Source organism: Cryptomeria japonica, unplaced genomic scaffold (assembly GCF_030272615.1).
Source record: "Cryptomeria japonica unplaced genomic scaffold, Sugi_1.0 HiC_scaffold_1439, whole genome shotgun sequence".
NCBI classification, from domain to species: Eukaryota; Viridiplantae; Streptophyta; class Pinopsida; order Cupressales; family Cupressaceae; genus Cryptomeria; species Cryptomeria japonica.
The window spans coordinates 1,081-17,500 of record NW_026729877.1 but is presented as its reverse complement, the minus strand read 5'-3'; the positions used below and the strand labels follow the sequence as shown (position 1 = coordinate 17,500).

Sequence of the window (16,420 nt, the reverse complement as noted above, 5' to 3'; positions counted from 1 at the left end):
AGGGCGTTGAAGGCAGGAAGCCTGGACGAAAGAGGCTACGAGGTCACCTCGAAGCGGTCTAAGAATCGGGCGCACTTGGGGCGACTACCAGTGCCAACCCCTTATCCCGCGGTGCGTCCGACACACAGAAATTTCCAAGGCGGCCAAGGAGCCTCCCCGCATAGCAATCGGGGTGTGAGGTTACGGATGCAGCATTGATAGCAATCGAGGTGTGAGGCGAAGGATGCAGAAGTGAGAGCCGAGGGATGTAGCAGAGATAGCAATCGGGGTGTGTGATGCAGAAGAGATAGCAATCGAGGTGTGCGGTGGGAAGGGCCCAGCAGCCAGAATGCATGAAGCGACGGATGAAGCAGTGATGACAACCGGGCTGTGAGGAGAGGAGGGATGCAGCCAAGAAAGCAATCAGGGCTCGAGGCAAGGGATGCATCAAGGATAGCAATCATGTTGTGAGGCGAGATTCCAAAGGCTAAACGTGAGAGGCTGCAGGGTCGACTCAGAGAGGTCTATGCATGTGAGAGGCTGAAAGCAAGGTCGACTCGGAGCGGTCTATGCATCGGGCGCGCTTGGGGCGACTACCAGTGCCAACCCCTTATCCCGCGACGCGTCCGACAAAGAGAACGTTCCAAGGCGGCAGAGGAGGTTACCAGCCGAAGGATGCAGTAGCAATAACAGGTATAGTTCCGCGGCGGCCGAGAAGACTCACCGCATAGGAATCGGGATGCGAGGCGAGGGATGCGGCGGGAAGGCCCCGACGGCTAAACGGAAGAGGCTGCAGGGCCGCCTCGGAATGGTCCAAGCATCGGATGCGATTGGGACGACTACCAGTGCCAACCCCTTATCCCGCGATGCGTCCGATACACAGATAGTTCCAAGGCGGCCGAGGAGCCTCACCGCATATCAATCGGGGTGCGAGGCGAGGGATGGGGCGGGAAGGCCCCAACGGCTAGACGGAAGAGGCTTCAGGGCCACCTCGGAATGGTCCAAGCATCGGACGCGCTTGGGGCGACTGCCAGTGCCAACCCCTTATCCCGCGATGCGTCCGATACACAGATGGTTCCAAGGCGGCCGAGGAGCCTCACCGCATAGCAATCGGGGGTGCGAGGCGAGGGATGGGGCGGGAAGGCCCCAACGGCTAGACGGAAGAGGCTTCAGGGCCGCCTAGGAATGGTCCAAGCATCGGACACGCTTGGGGCGACTACCAGTGACAGCCCCCTATCCCGCGATGCGTCCGATACGAAGATGGTTCCAAGGCGGCCGAGGAGCCTCACCGCATAGCAATCGGGGTGCGAGGTGGGGGATGCGGCGAGATGGCCCCAACGGCTAGACGGAAGAGGCCACAGGGCCGCGTCGGAATAGTCCAAGCATCGGACGCGCTTGGGGCGACTACCAGTGACAACCCCTTATCCCGCGATGCGTCCGATACGAAGATAGTTCCAAGGCGGCCGAGGAGCCTCACCGCATAGCAATCGGGGTGCGAGGTGGGGGATGCGGCGAGATGGCCCCAACGGCTAGACGGAAGAGGCTGCAGGGCCGCCTCGGAATAGTCCAAGCATCGGACGCGCTTGGGGCCACTACCAGTGACAACCCCTTATCCCGCGATGCGTCCGATACGAAGATAGTTCCAAGGCGGCCGAAGAGCCTCACCGCATAGCAATCGGGGTGCGAGGTGGGGGATGCGGCGAGATGGCCCCAACGGCTAGACGGAAGAGGCCACAGGGCCGCCTCGGAATAGTCCAAGCATCGGACGCGCTTGGGGCGACTACCAGTGACAACCCCTTATCCCGCGATGCGTCCGATACGAAGATAGTTCCCAGGCGGCCGAGGAGCCTCACCGCATAGCAATCGGGGTGCGAGGCGAGGGATGCGGCGAGATGGCCCCAAAGGCTAGACGGAAGAGGCTGCAGGGCTGCCTCGGAATAGTCCAAGCATCGGACGCGCTTGGGGCGACTACCACTGCCAACCCCTTATCCCGCGATGCGTCCGATACACAGATAGTTCCGAGGCGGCCGAGGAGGTGGGGGATGCAGCGAGATGGCCCCAACGGCTAGACGGAAGAGGCTGCAGGGCCGCCTCGGAATAGTCCAAGCATCGGACGCGCTTGGGGCGACTACCAGTGACAACCCCTTATCCCGCGATGCGTCCGATACACAGATAGTTCCGAGGCGGCCAAGGAGCCTCACCGCATAGCAATCGTGGTGCGAGGTGGGGGATGCGGCGAGATGGCCCCAACGGCTAGACGGAAGAGGCTGCAGGGCCGCCTCGGAATGGTCCAAGCATCGGATGCGCTTGGGGCGACTACCACTGCCAACCCCTTATCCCGCGATGCGTCCGATACACAGATAGTTCCAAGGCGGCCGAGGAGCCTCACAGCATAGCAATCAGGGTGCGAGGCGAGGGATGCGGCGAGAAAGCCCCAACGGCTAGAGGGAAGAGGCTTCAGGTCCGCCTCGGAATGGTCCAAGCATCGGACGCGCTTGGGGCGACTACCAGTGACAACCCCTTATCCCGCGACGCGTCCGATACACAGATAGTTCCAAGGCGGCCGAGGAGCCTCACCGCATAGCAATCGGGGTGCGAGGCGAGGGATGCGGCGAGAAGGACCCAACGGCTACACGGAAGAGGCTTCGGGGCCGCCTCGGAATGGTCCAAGCATCGGACGCGCTTGGGGCGACTACCAGTGACAACCCCTTATCCCACGACGCGTCCGATACACAGATAGTTCCAAGGCGGCCGAGGAGCCTCACCGCATAGCAATCGGGGTGCGAGGCGAGGGATGCGGCGAGAACGACCCAACGGCTACACGGAAGAGGCTTCGGGGCCGCCTCGGAATGGTCCAAGCATCGGACGCGCTTGGGGCGACTACCAGTGACAACCCCTTATCCCGCGACGCGTCCGATACACAGATAGTTCCAAGGCGGCCGAGGAGCCTCACCGCATAGCAATCGGGGTGCGAGGCGAGGGATGCGGCGAGAAGGACCCAACGGCTAGACGGAAGAGGCTTCGGGTCCGCCTCGGAATGGTCCAAGCATCGGACGCGCTTGGGGCGACTACCAGTGACAACCCCTTATCCCGCGACGCGTCCGATACACAGATAGTTCCAAGGCGGCCGAGGAGCCTCACCGCATAGCAATCGGGGTGCGAGGCGAGGGATGCGGCGAGAAGGACCCAACGGCTAGACGGAAGAGGCTTCGGGTCCGCCTCGGAATGGTCCAAGCATCGGACGCGCTTGGGGCGACTACCAGTGACAACCCCTTATCCCGCGACGCGTCCGATACACAGATAGTTCCAAGGCGGCCGAGGAGCCTCACCGCATAGCAATCGGGGTGCGAGGCGAGGGATGCGGCGAGAAGGACCCAACGGCTAGACGGAAGAGGCTTCGGGTCCGCCTCGGAATGGTCCAAGCATCGGACGCGCTTGGGGCGACTACCAGTGACAACCCCTTATCCCGCGACGCGTCCGATACACAGATAGTTCCGAGGCGGCCGAGGAGCCTCACCGCATAGCAATCGGGGTGCGAGGCGAAGGATGCGGCGAGAAGGACCCAACGACTAGACGGAAGAGGCTTCGGGTCCGCCTCGGAATGGTCCAAGCATCGGACGCGCTTGGGGCGACTACCAGTGACAACCCCTTATCCCGCGACGCGTCCGATACACAGATAGTTCCAAGGCGGCCGAGGAGCCTCACCGCATAGCAATCGGGGTGCGAGGCGAGGGATGCGGCGAGAAGGACCCAACGGCTAGACGGAAGAGGCTTCAGGGCCGCCTCGGAATGGTCCAAGCATCGAACGCGCTTGGGGCGACTACCAGTGACAACCCCTTATCCCGCGACGCGTCCGATACACAGATAGTTCCGAGGCGGCCGAGGAGCCTCACCGCATAGCAATCGGGGTGCGAGGCGAGGGATGCGGCGAGAAGGACCCAACGGCTAGACGGAAGAGGCTTCAGGGCCGCCTCGGAATGGTCCAAGCATCGGACGCGCTTGGGGCGACTACCAGTGACAACCCCTTATCCCGCGACGCGTCCGATACACAGATAGTTCCGAGGCGGCCGAGGAGCCTCACCGCATAGCAATCGGGGTGCGAGGCGAGGGATGCGGCGAGAAGGACCCAACGGCTAGACGGAAGAGGCTTCAGGGCCGCCTCGGAATGGTCCAAGCATCGGACGCGCTTGGGGCGACTACCAATGACAACCCCTTATCCCGCGACGCGTCCGATACACAGATAGTTCCGAGGCGGCCGAGGAGCCTCACCGCATAGCAATCGGGGTGCGAGGCGAGGGATGCGGCGAGAAGGACCCAACGGCTAGACGGAAGAGGCTTCAGGGCCGCCTCGGAATGGTCCAAGCATCGGACGCGCTTGGGGCGACTACCAGTGACAACCCCTTATCCCGCGACGCGTCCGATACACAGATAGTTCCGAGGCGGCCGAGGAGCCTCACCGCATAGCAATCGGGGTGCGAGGCGAGGGATGCGGCGAGAAGGACCCAACGGCTAGACGGAAGAGGCTTCAGGGCCGCCTCGGAATGGTCCAAGCATCGGACGCGCTTGGGGCGACTACCGTTGCCAACCCCTTATCCCGCGATGCGTCTGATACACAGATAGTTCCGAGGCGGCCGAGGAGCCTCACCGCATAGCAATCGGGTTGCGAGGCAGATTATTGGGAAGGGAACCCCCTGGGATGCGGCTCAAGCAGTGCCCAAAGGGACTGGAATGCGGAATCACATCGAGAGACCCAAATGCTATACGAGGGCTCAAATCGAATTATCGATTTGGCCACGACATGGACGCATCGGAACGACTACCTTTGCCGAACCACTCGCAATTGCATCCATACCGAAACCAATAGACATTTCCGTTAGAGCCCTCGCATAGCATTCGGGAATCTCGCATGCCCCTCTAAATCGACCAATGCTGGCGCTCAATGAAAATCCGAGCGCTACCACCGTTCGAGCGCCAGCATTGGTCGAGTTAGAGGGGCACGGGGGAGAATGCTCCAGTCAACACCTCCCCTATATAAGTTATTTGTCCGATTCTCGCACAACCGTAGTCTGCCTCGTCGAATCAAACAACGGTCCCAGATTCCGACTTCCGTTCCGTAGAGACCCAAAAGCTAGATGGAGGCTCGCAAGAAAGAGAGTCGGCGCATAGCAATCGGGTTTCTCGAACGTTTAGGGACCGAGCTCACTTGCGGATAGGGCAAAATCCGCCAAGCAACCCAAAAGCTAGACGGGGGCTCGAATCGAATCGCCTAGGCGGCCACAACAACGACGTGTTGGATCGACTACCAGTGCCAAACCATTCAGCAAGACTAGTCTGTGTCGAGGCCGGATAGAGATTCTCAGAGAGCGCCCGCATAGCATTTAGGAGACCTGCCGCGTCCCTCACACTCGACAAATGGTGGTGCACGTTTATAAATCCGAGCGATCCCAACCCTTTCAAGCACCAACATCGGTCGAGATAGAGGGGCACGGAGGGGGCTGCGTGAGACAACACAGTCCCCTATATAAGTTATTTGTCCGATTCTCACACATCCGAAGAATGGTCATCAAATCGGACAACAGCCCAAACTTCCGACTTCCGTCCCAGAAAGCCCAAGAGCTATCTAAAACGTTCATGGCCGGAACTCGATCGCGGCTATACCAGTCCGCCAAGCAACCCAAAAGCTAGACTGGAGCTCTAGTCGAATCACCTCTGTGGCCATTGCAAGGACGTGTTGGAGCGACTACCATTGCCGAACCATTCCGCAGGTCGAGTCCATACCAAGGCCGCATAGAGATTCACGATGAGCTCCTGCATAGCAATCAGGAGACTTGCCGTGTCCATCACAATCGATAAATCCTGGTGCAAGATTTTTGCATCCGAGCGCTCCAACCAGTCGAGCACCAGCATCAATCGACATAAACGGGCACGGGGGGAGGATGCTCGAGAACACTACCTCCCCTATATAAGTTATTTGTCCGATTCTCAAGCAGCCGAAGTCTGGTCATCGAATCGGGTCAAAGACCACAACTTCCGACTTTACCCACAATGCAAGTCATCGAATCGAACATCGGCCCCCGAGTCGGACTCCATGCGTATGTCAGGTCATCGGACCCAAATTCCGCCTTCCTGCGCATGGCGGGCCATCAATATCAACTCGGTCATCGGACCCAAACTCCGCCTTTTTGCGTATGGCACGCCTTCAAATCGGTCATCGGACCCAAATTCCGCCTTCCTGTGCATGGCGGGCCATCAACATCAACTCGGTCATCGGACCCAAATTCCGCCTTTCTGCGCATGGCACGCCATCAACTCGGTCATCGGACCCAAATTCCGCCTTCCTGCGCATGGCAGGTCATCGGACACAAATTCAGACCTCGCCAATATGCCTACGTATCGAATCGGTCATCGGACCCAACTTCCGACTTCATCCATACTGTAGGGTCTTTGAGGTTGGCGCGGTGCGCTCAACCCAGGGAGTCGACCCATCGAAGCATACACCTCCCCTATATAAGCTATTTGTCCGATTCCCACACCTGTGTAGTTTGCACCTCTGACCAGGACATCGACCCCAACTTCCGAACTCGACTGCAACGACGGCACCAGCGCCTTGGTGCGCACCTTGCGACGCACAGTCCCAACATTCGCCTTCCTGCACATGGCAGGTCATCGGACCCAAATTCCGACCTCGCGAGTATGCCTACATATCGAATCGGTCATCGGACCCAACTTCCGACTTCATCCATACCGTAGGGTCTTTGAGGTTGGCGCGGTGCGCTCAACCCGGGGAGTCGACCCAACGAAGCATACACCTCCCCTATATAAGCTATTTGTCCGATTCCCACACCTGTGTAGTTTGCACCTCCGATCAAGACATCGACCCCAACTTCCGAACTCGCCTCCAACGACCGAACCAGCGCCTTGGTGCGCACCTTGCAACGCACAGTGCCAACATTCGCCTTCCTGCACGTGGCAGGTCATCGGACCCAAATTCCGACCTCGCGAGTATGCCTACATATCGAATCGGTCATCGGACCCAACTTCCGACTTCATCCATACCGTAGGGTCTTTGAGGTTGGCGCGGTGCGCTCAACCCGGGGAGTCGACCCAACGAAGCATACACCTCCCCTATATAAGCTATTTGTCCGATTCCCACACCTGTGTAGCTTGCACCTCCGATCAGGACATCGACCCCAACTTCCGAACTCGACTAAAAAGACCGCACCAGCGCCTTGGTGTGCACCTTGCAACGCACAGTGTCAACATTCGCCTTCCTGCACATGGCAGGTCATCGGACCCAAATTCCGACCTCATGAGCATACCTACTAATCGAATCGGTCATCGGACCCAACTTCCGACTTCATCCATACCGTAGGGTCTTTGAGGTTGGCGCGGTGCGCTCAACCTGGGGAGTCGACCCATCGAAGCATACACCTCCCCTATATAAGCTATTTGTCCGATTCCGACACCTGTGTAGTTTGCACCTCCGCTCAGGACATCGACCCCAACTTCCGAACTCGCCTGCAACGACCGAACCAGCGCCTTGGTGCGCACCAAAAGTGCGCACTTTTGGAGGGCACTTTTGTGCGCTCCAAAGGTGCGCACTTTTGGAGGGCACTTTTCTGCGCTCCAAAGGTGCGCACTTTTGGAGGGCACTTTTTGGAGGGCACTTTTCTGCGCTCCAAAGGTGCGCACTTTTGGAGGGCACTTTTTGGAGGGCACTTTTCTGCGCTCCAAAGGTGCGCACTTTTGGAGGGCACTTTTTGGAGGGCACTTTTCTGCGCTCCAAAGGTGCGCACTTTTGGAGGGCACTTTTTGGAGGGCACTTTTCTGCGCTCCAAAGGTGCGCACTTTTGGAGGGCACTTTTTGGAGGGCACTTTTCTGCGCTCCAAAGGTGCGCACTTTTGGAGGGCACTTTTTGGAGGGCACTTTTCTGCGCTCCAAAGGTGCGCACTTTTGGAGGGCACTTTTTGGAGGGCACTTTTCTGCGCTCCAAAGGTGCGCACTTTTGGAGGGCACTTTTTGGAGGGCACTTTTCTGCGCTCCAAAGGTGCGCACTTTTGGAGGGCACTTTTTGGAGGGCACTTTTCTGCGCTCCAAAGGTGCGCACTTTTGGAGGGCACTTTTTGGAGGGCACTTTTCTGCGCTCCAAAGGTGCGCACTTTTGGAGGGCACTTTTTGGAGGGCACTTTTCTGCGCTCCAAAGGTGCGCACTTTTGGAGGGCACTTTTGTGCACTCCAAAGGTGCGCACTTTTGGAGGGCACTTTTCCTGTGCTCCAAAGGTGCACACCTAGGTGAGCACCTTCGACCACACCTTGTAGCACACCAAACTCTGACTTTCGACTTCATCCGCAATGCAGGGTCTTTGAGGTTGGCGCAATGCGCACAACCAGGGGAGTCGACCCATCAAACCCAACACCTCCCCTATATAAGCTATTTGTCTGATTCTCATACATGCGTAGCCTGCAGGAGCAATTAGGACATCGACCCCAACTTTCGGCTTCTAAACGAAAACAAGGTCTTTGAGGTTGGTGTAATGCGAACAACTAGGGGAGTCAACCCATCAAACCCAACACCTCCCCTATATAAGCTATTTGTCTGATTCTCATACATGTGTAGTCTACAGGAGCAATTAGGACATCGACCCCAACTTTTGACTTCTTAACGAAAACAAGGTCTTTGAGGTTGACGTAATGCGCACAACCAGGGGAGTCGACCCATCAAACCCAACACCTCCCCTATATAAGCTATTTGTCCGATTCTCATACATGTGTAGCCTGCAGGAGCCATTAGGACATTGACCCCAACTTTTGACTTCTTAACGAAAACAAGGTCTTTGAGGTTGGCGTAATGCGCACAACCAAGGGAGTTGACCCATCAAACCCAACACCTCCCCTATATAAGCTATTTGTCTGATTCTCATACATGTGTAGCCTGCAACAACGATTAGGACATCCACCCCAACTTCTGAATTCGTCTGCGTTGACCGCACCAAAGGTGCACGCCTTGGTGCTCACCAAAATCCGACTTCCGACTTCTTCTGCTATGCGGGGTCTTTGAGGTTGGCGCAGTGCGCACAACCAGGGGAGTCAACCCACCGAATGCAACACCTCCCCTATATAAGCTATTTGTCTGATTCTCATACATGCGTAGACTGCAGCAATGATTAGGACATCCACCCCAACTTTTGACTTCTTAAACAAGACAGGGTCTTTGAAGTTGGTGCAGTGCACACAACCAGGGGAGTCGACCCATCAAACGCAACACCTCCCCTATATAAAGCTATTTGTCCGATTCTCATACGTGTAGTCTGCAGCAGCGATTAGGACATCGACCCCAACTTCCGAATTCGTTTGCATTGACCGCACCAAAGGTGCACGCCTTGGTGTGCACCCTGGAGTGCACTTTGGTGCTCACCTCGGTGCACACTTTGGTGTGCACCTCGGTGTGCACCAAAGGTGCGCACCTTGGAGCGCACCAAAGGTGTACACTTTGGAGCGCACCACATAGGGTCTTTGAGAGGTTGGCGCAGTGCGCACACCAAGGTGGGTGTTGAGGTGCGTGCCGAGGTGGGTGGGTGCTAGGGTGCGCTCCATGGTGGGTGCCAGGGTGGGTGCGTGCTAGGGTGGATTCCAAAGAGGGTCATAGGGTGGGTGCCAAGGTGGGTTGGTGATATAGTGGGTTCAAAGGTGGGTACTAGGGTGGGTTCCAAGGTGGGTCACAAGTTGGGTGCCAGGATGCGTGGGTGTTAGGTTGGGTGCCAAGGTGGGCTCCTGCGTGGGTGGGTGCTAGGGTGGGTTTCAAGGTGGACGCGAGGGCGGGTGCCAAGGTGGGTAACAAGTTGGGTGTTAGGATGGGTGAGTGCTAGAGTGGGTGCCAAGGTGGGTGGGTGCTAAGGTGGATGCCAAGGTGGTTCACAGGGTGGGTGGGTTCTAGGGTGAGTTCCAAGGTGGGTCACAGGTTCAGTGCTAGGGTGGGTGTCAAGGCGGGTGTCGAGGTGCCTGGGTGCTAGGGTGTGGATGCCAATGTGGGTCATAGGGTGGGTACTAGGGTGGGCTGCAATGTGGGTGCCAAGGTGGGTAACATGCTCGGTGGGTTCTAAATTGGGTGCCAGGGTGGGTGTGCACCCACCTTGCCCGAGGTGGGTGCCAAGGTGCCAGTGTGGGTGGGTGCTAAGGTGGATGCCAAGGTGGGTGAGAAGGTGGGTGATAGGTTGAGTGGTAGGATGGGTGGGTGCCAAGATGGGTCACAGGGTGGGTGCAAGGGTGGGTAGGTGCTAGGGTTGGTGTCAGGGTGGGTGGGTGCTAGGTTGGGTTCCAAGGTGGGTGCGAGGGTGAGTGTCAAGGTGGGTCACAGGTTAGGTGCTAGGATGGGTGAGTGCTAGGGTGCAAAGGTGCCAGGGTGGGTGCTAGGATGGGTCGATGCTAGGGTGAGTGGCAAGGTGGGTCCACAAGTGTCAAGGTGGGTGCCGAGGTGGGTGCCAAGTCGGCGACTGCTATGGTGGATGCCAAGGTGGGTCACGGGGTGGGTGCCAAGTTGCTAGGTTGGGTTCCAAGGTGGGTGCCAACGTGGGTGCTAGGGTGCGTGGGTTAAAGGGTGTGTCACAACGTGGGTGCCAGGATGGGTGCGCACCCACACTGGCCAAGACGGGTGCGGGTGCAAGGTTGGGTTCCAAGCCCGGTCACAGGCTGGGTGCTAGGATGGGTGGGTGCCAAGGTGGGCACCAGGGTGGGTGCACCCACCCTGGCCAAGGTGGGTCACGGGGTGGGTCCTAGGGTGGGTAACGGGGTGGGTACTAAGGTGCGTGCCAAGGTGGGTCATAGGGTGGGTGCCAAGGTGGGCACCAGGGTGGGTGTGCACCAACCCTAGCCAGGGTAGGTCACGGGGTGGTTGTCGGGGTGGGCGTCAAGGAGCCAAGGTGGGTGGCAAGTAGCCAAGTTGCGTGCCAAGGTGGGTGTCGGGGTGGGTGCCAAGGATCCAAGGTGGGTGCCAAGGAACCAAGGTGGGTGTCTGGGTGGGTGCCGAGGTGGGAGCCAGGGTGGGTCCCAAGGTGAGTGCAAAGGTGGGTGCCAGGGTCAAGGTGAGTGCCAATGTGGGTTCCAAGGTGCCAGGGTCAGGGTGAGTGCCAATGTGGGTTCAAAGGTGCTAAGTTGGGTGCGAGGTTGGGTGCGAGGGTGGGTGGGTGCCAAGGTGTGCTAGGTGGAAGCCCGGGTGGGTCGGCATCCCATGGGTGTCGAGTTGGGTGCCTGATGGGTGCTTCTTGTCAAGTTTTAGTCGTCGGGACTCATTTCGAGCCTTAGAGGTCGTTTCTTGTCCGGTTGCCCTGTCTTCGACCTGGGAACCCAATTTTGGTCCTCGGGTCCCATTTTTTTTTGTCTCGCATCCCACTTTTGGCCTGTGGCCTTTTCGGGGTCGATTCTCGTTTTGGGCATCAGAGCATGTTTCTTCTCCTAAAACCCAATATTTGTTTATTAAGTCTCGGAACACATTTTTGTTCTCGTGGACCCATCATGGGTCTTGGAACGCATTTGTGGTCCTTGGGTCCCATTTTGCATCCCGAAACTTGTGTTTTGGTGCTTGATCCCTATTTTGGGTGCCCACCTTGCACCAAGTGCGCACCCGGGGCAAACCGAGCGCCTTGGTGCACCGGGGCAAGATCGAGCGTGCACCCGAGGCGCCCCGAACATGCACCAAGGTGCACTCGGCCCACATGTGAGCGCAGGTCGTTGCGCCCGAGGTGGTGTGTGGGCACCGCGTTGCAGACGGGACACTGCACGCACACGACGCCCCCTCCAGGTGCACGCACGTAGGCCGGGCCGGGTGCACACCCGACGCCCTAGCAAGGTGCGCGCACCCGGGCAGGGCTCACACTTGGCGAACGGGGCGCACTTCGCGAGGGAGGGTGTGCACCTCGACGGGGGTGGGTGGCCGGGGTGGATTCGCACGTGGGTCGCGGTTTGCTAAGTACACACTGCGACAAGCTCATAACGGGTGCGATCATACCAGCGTTAGTGCACCGGATCCCATCAGAACTCCGCAGTTAAGCGCGCTTGGGCCGGAGTAGTACTGGGATGGGTGACCTCCCGGGAAGTCCCGGTGTTGCACCCTTTTTTAGTTTTTCGCCGGGCGTCGCAATGCTATTTGAATAAACCTTTTGCCCGTTTGCGTTCTCGTCGGGGCCGGGCCGGGCCGGGGTGCGCTGCCCGCACTACCGCGCGCGCGGGGGCGACACCGAGCGCGCACCCGAGGCGCCCCGAGCACACAGGCCACGGTGCAACCCGGGCGTTGTGCGCGCACCCCGGTGCGCCCGAGGTGCTGCGCGCGCACCCAGGTGAAATCGGTGTGCACCTCGGCCAGTGCGCGCTCGGTCGAGTCGCGCACGTTGGCCAAGGTGCACGGTGATGTTTCTTACTCTAAGGTTCCGCACCAGACGCCCGGGACAGGTGAGCGAAGCTGGGCGGGGCCGGGTGCGCGGCCGGGGCAGGTGCACGCAGCTGGAGAGAGCTTTGGAGCACACTTCGGAGCGCACCAATGATGCGCTCCATTCAAAAGTTTCCTGAAAAGGCAAAAAAAGTTGAGATTATAGAATTTCCCACTTGAGAGATTGTAAAAAAAAAAAATTTAAAATGAAGGAAACGCGGGTGCCAAGGTGTGCGCAGCCCAGCCAAGGTGTGCGCACCAAGGCGCCCACCCTGGCGAAGGTGCACGCAAGGTGCGCACCCGAGGCAAACCGGACAATTAACCCAACTTTCGACTTCGCGCGCACCTTGGAGCGCACTTCGGAGCGCTCCTTGGTGCGCACCAATCTTGGGCACCTCGGAGTGCACCATGGCGCCCACCAAGGTGCGCACCCGGGGCAAACCGAGCTCCGACTTCGTGCGCACCTTGGAGCGCACGAAAGGTGCGCACCATGGCGCCCACCAAGGTGCGCAGCCCAGCCAAGGCGTGCGCATCAAGGTGCGCACCCTGGCGAAGGTGCGCACCCGGGGCAAACCGAGCTCCGACTTCGTGCGCACCTTGGAGCGCACAAAAGGTGCGCAACCCAGCCAAGGTGTGCGCACCCCGGTCAAACCGAGCTCCGAATCGTGCGCACCAGAGGTGCACGCCATCGTGCGCACCTTGGAGCACACTTCGGAGCCCTCCTTGGTGCGCGCCGATGTTGCGCACCTCGGAGCGCACCCGGGGAAAACAATGCAATTAACCCGACTTTCGACTTCGTGGGCACCTCGGAGCGCTCTCGGGTTCGCACCTCGGAGCACACCGAGGTGCGCACCTTTGATGCGCTGCCTTCACCAATTTCCAGAAAAGGCAAGAAAACATTGAGAAGGTGTGCGCACCGAGGTGCCCACCCTGGCGAAGGTGCACGCGAGGTGCGCACCCGGGGCAAACCGGGCTCCGACTTCGTGCACGCCGCACCTTGGAGCACACTTCGGAGCGCTCCTTGGTGCGCACCAGGGCGCGCAACCCAGCCGAGGTGCCCACCCCGGCGAAGGTGCACGCGAGGTGCGCACCCGGGGCAAACCGGGCTCCGACTTCGTGCACGCCATGGTGCCCACCGCGGCGAAGGTGCACGCGAGGTGCGCACCCGGGGCAAACCGGGCTCCGACTTCGTGCACGCCGCACCTTGGAGCACACTTCGGAGCGCTCCTTGGTGCGCACCATGGTGCCCACCAGGGCGCGCAACCCCGCCGAAGGTGCACGCGAGGTGCGCACTCGGGGCAAACCGGGCTCCGACTTCGTGCACGCCGCACCTTGGAGCACACTTCGGAGCGCTCCTTGGTGCGCACCATGGTGCCCACCAGGGCGCGCAACCCCGCCGAAGGTGCACGCGAGGTGCGCACCCGGGGCAAACCGGGCTCCGACTTCGTGCACGCCATGGTGCGCACCGCGGCGAAGGTGCGCACCCGGGGCAAACCGGGCTCCGACTTCGTGCACGCCGCACCTTGGAGCACACTTCGGAGCGCTCCTTGGTGCGCACCAGGGCGCGCAACCCAGCCGAGGTGCCCACCCCGGCGAAGGTGCACGCGAGGTGCGTACCCGGGGCAAACCGGGCTCCGACTTCGTGCACGCCGCACCTTGGAGCACACTTCGGAGCGCTCCTTGGTGCGCACCATGGTGCCCACCAGGCCGCGCAACCCAGCCAAGGTGTGCGCACCAAGGTGCACGCGAGGTGCGCACCCGGGGCAAACCGGGGTCCGACTTCGTGCACGCCGCACCTTGGAGCACACATCGGGGCGCTCCCGGGTTCGCACCGGCGTTGCGCACCGTGGTGGGCACCTCGGAGCACACCAAGGTGGGCAGCGAGGTGCGCACCTTTGATGCGATGCCTTCACTAATTTCCATAAAAGGCAAAAAAAAAACGAGATTTTAAAATTTCCGTTTTGAAAGATAGTGAGAAAAAGGGAATGCTGGTGCCATCTTGAGCCCGCCCTGGTGCGCAGCCCAGCCAAGGTGTGCGCACCAAGGTGCCCACCCTGGCGAAGGTGCGCGCCCGGGCAATTAACCCAACTTCCAACTTCGCGCGCGCCAGGGTGGGAGCGCACCCAACAACCGGGCCTGGGAAGAGCCAATGCGAGAAACCCCACCAAACGCTCTGACAAAAAAAGAGGGGGCGCTCCAGTAACCCCGCTTCGGAGCGCACCCTGGGCAAACCCAGCCAAGGTGCCCACCCCGGCCAAGGTGCAGGCGAGGTGCGCACCCGGGGCAAACCGGGCTCCGACAACGTGCACGCCGCACCTTGGAGCACACTTCGTAGCGCTCCCGGGTGCGCACCTCAGAGCACACCAAGGTGGGCAGCGAGGTGCGCACCTTTGATGCGCTGCCTTCACTAATTTCCAGAAAAGGCAAAAAAAAAAGGAGATTTTAAAATTTCCGTTTTGAAAGATAGTGAAAAAAACGGAACGCGCGTGCCATCTTGAGCCCGCCCTGGTGCGCAGCCCAGGTAAGGTGCCCACCCTGGCAAAGGTGCGCACCCGGGCAATTAACCCTACTTCCGACTTCGTGCGCGCCAGGGTGGCAACCGGGCCTCGGAAGAGCCAATGCGAGAAACCCCACCAAACGCTCCGACAAAAAAAGAGGCGGCGCTCCAATAACCCCGCTTCGGAGCGCAGCCGGGGCAAACCCAGCCAAGGTGCCCACCCCGACGAAGGTGCACGCGAGGTGCGCACCCGGGGCAAACCGGGCTCCGACAACGTGCACGCAGCACCTTGGAGCACACTTCGAAGCACTCCCGGGTGCCCACCGGCGTTGCGCACCGTGGTGGGCAGCGAGGTGCGCACCTTTGATGCGCTGCCTTCACTAATTTCCAGAAAAAGGCAAAAAAAAATGAGATTTTAAAATTTCCGTTTTGAAAGATAGTGAAAAAAAAGGAACGCGGGTGCCATCTTGAGCCCGCCCTGGTGCGCAGCCCAGGCAAGGCATGCGCACCAAGGTGCCCACCCGAGGTGCACACCCGGGGCAAACCGGGCTCCGACTTCGTGCAGGCCGCACCTTGGAGCACACTTCGGAGCGCTCCTTGGTGCGCACCATGGTGCCCACCAGGGCGCGCAACCCAGCCAAGGTCTGCACACCAAGGTGCCCACCCCGGCGAAGGTGCACGCGAGGTGCGCACCCGGGGCAAACCGGGCTCCGACTTCGTGCACGCCATGGTGCCCACCGCGGCGAAGGTGCACGCGAGGTGCGCACCCGGGGCAAACCGGGCTCCGACTTCGTGCACGCCGCACCTTGGAGCACACTTCGGAGCGCTCCTTGGTGCGCACCATGGTGCCCACCAGGGCGCGCAACCCAGCCAAGGTGTGCGCACCAAGGTGCACGCGAGGTGCGCACCCGGGGCAAACCGGGGTCCGACTTCGTGCACGCCGCACCTTGGAGCACACATCGGAGCGCTCCCAGGTTCGCACCAGCGTTGCGCACCTTTGATGCGCTGCCTTCACTAATTTCCAGAAAAGGCAAAAAAAAACGATATTTTAAAATTTCCGTTCTGAAAGATAGTGAAAAAAACGGAACGCGGGTGCCATCTTGAGCCCTTCCTGGTGCGCAGCCCAGGCAAGTTGTGCGCACCAAGGTGCCCACCCTGGCGGAGGTGCGCGCCCGGGGCAAACCGGGCTCCGACTTCGTGCACTGCATGGTGCCCACCAAGGCGCGCAACCCAGCCAAGGTGCCCACCGCAGCGAAGGTGCACGCGAGGTGCACACCCGGGGCAAACCGGGCTCCGACTTCGTGCACGCCGCACCTTGGAGCACACTTCAGAGCGCTCCTTGGTGCGCACCAGGGCGCGCAACCCAGCCGAGGTGCCCACCCCGGCGAAGGTGCACGCGAGGTGCGCACCCGGGGCAAACCGGGCTCCGACTTCGTGCACGCCATGGTGCCCACCGCGGCGAAGGTGCGCACCCGGGGCAAACCGGGCTCCGACTTCGTGCACGCCGCACCTTGGAGCACACTTC

The 16,420-nt window shown here is 60.1% G+C and overlaps 1 non-coding gene across 1 annotated transcript; it reads left to right on the top strand.

Moving 5' to 3' along the window:
- The first annotated feature begins 11,967 nt into the window (after positions 1-11,967).
- LOC131873302 (5S ribosomal RNA) lies at positions 11,968-12,086 on the top strand. Its single transcript, XR_009371284.1, has one exon. It is a non-coding gene; the product is annotated as a 5S ribosomal RNA (ribosomal RNA).
- Positions 12,087-16,420: the final 4,334 nt, after the last annotated feature.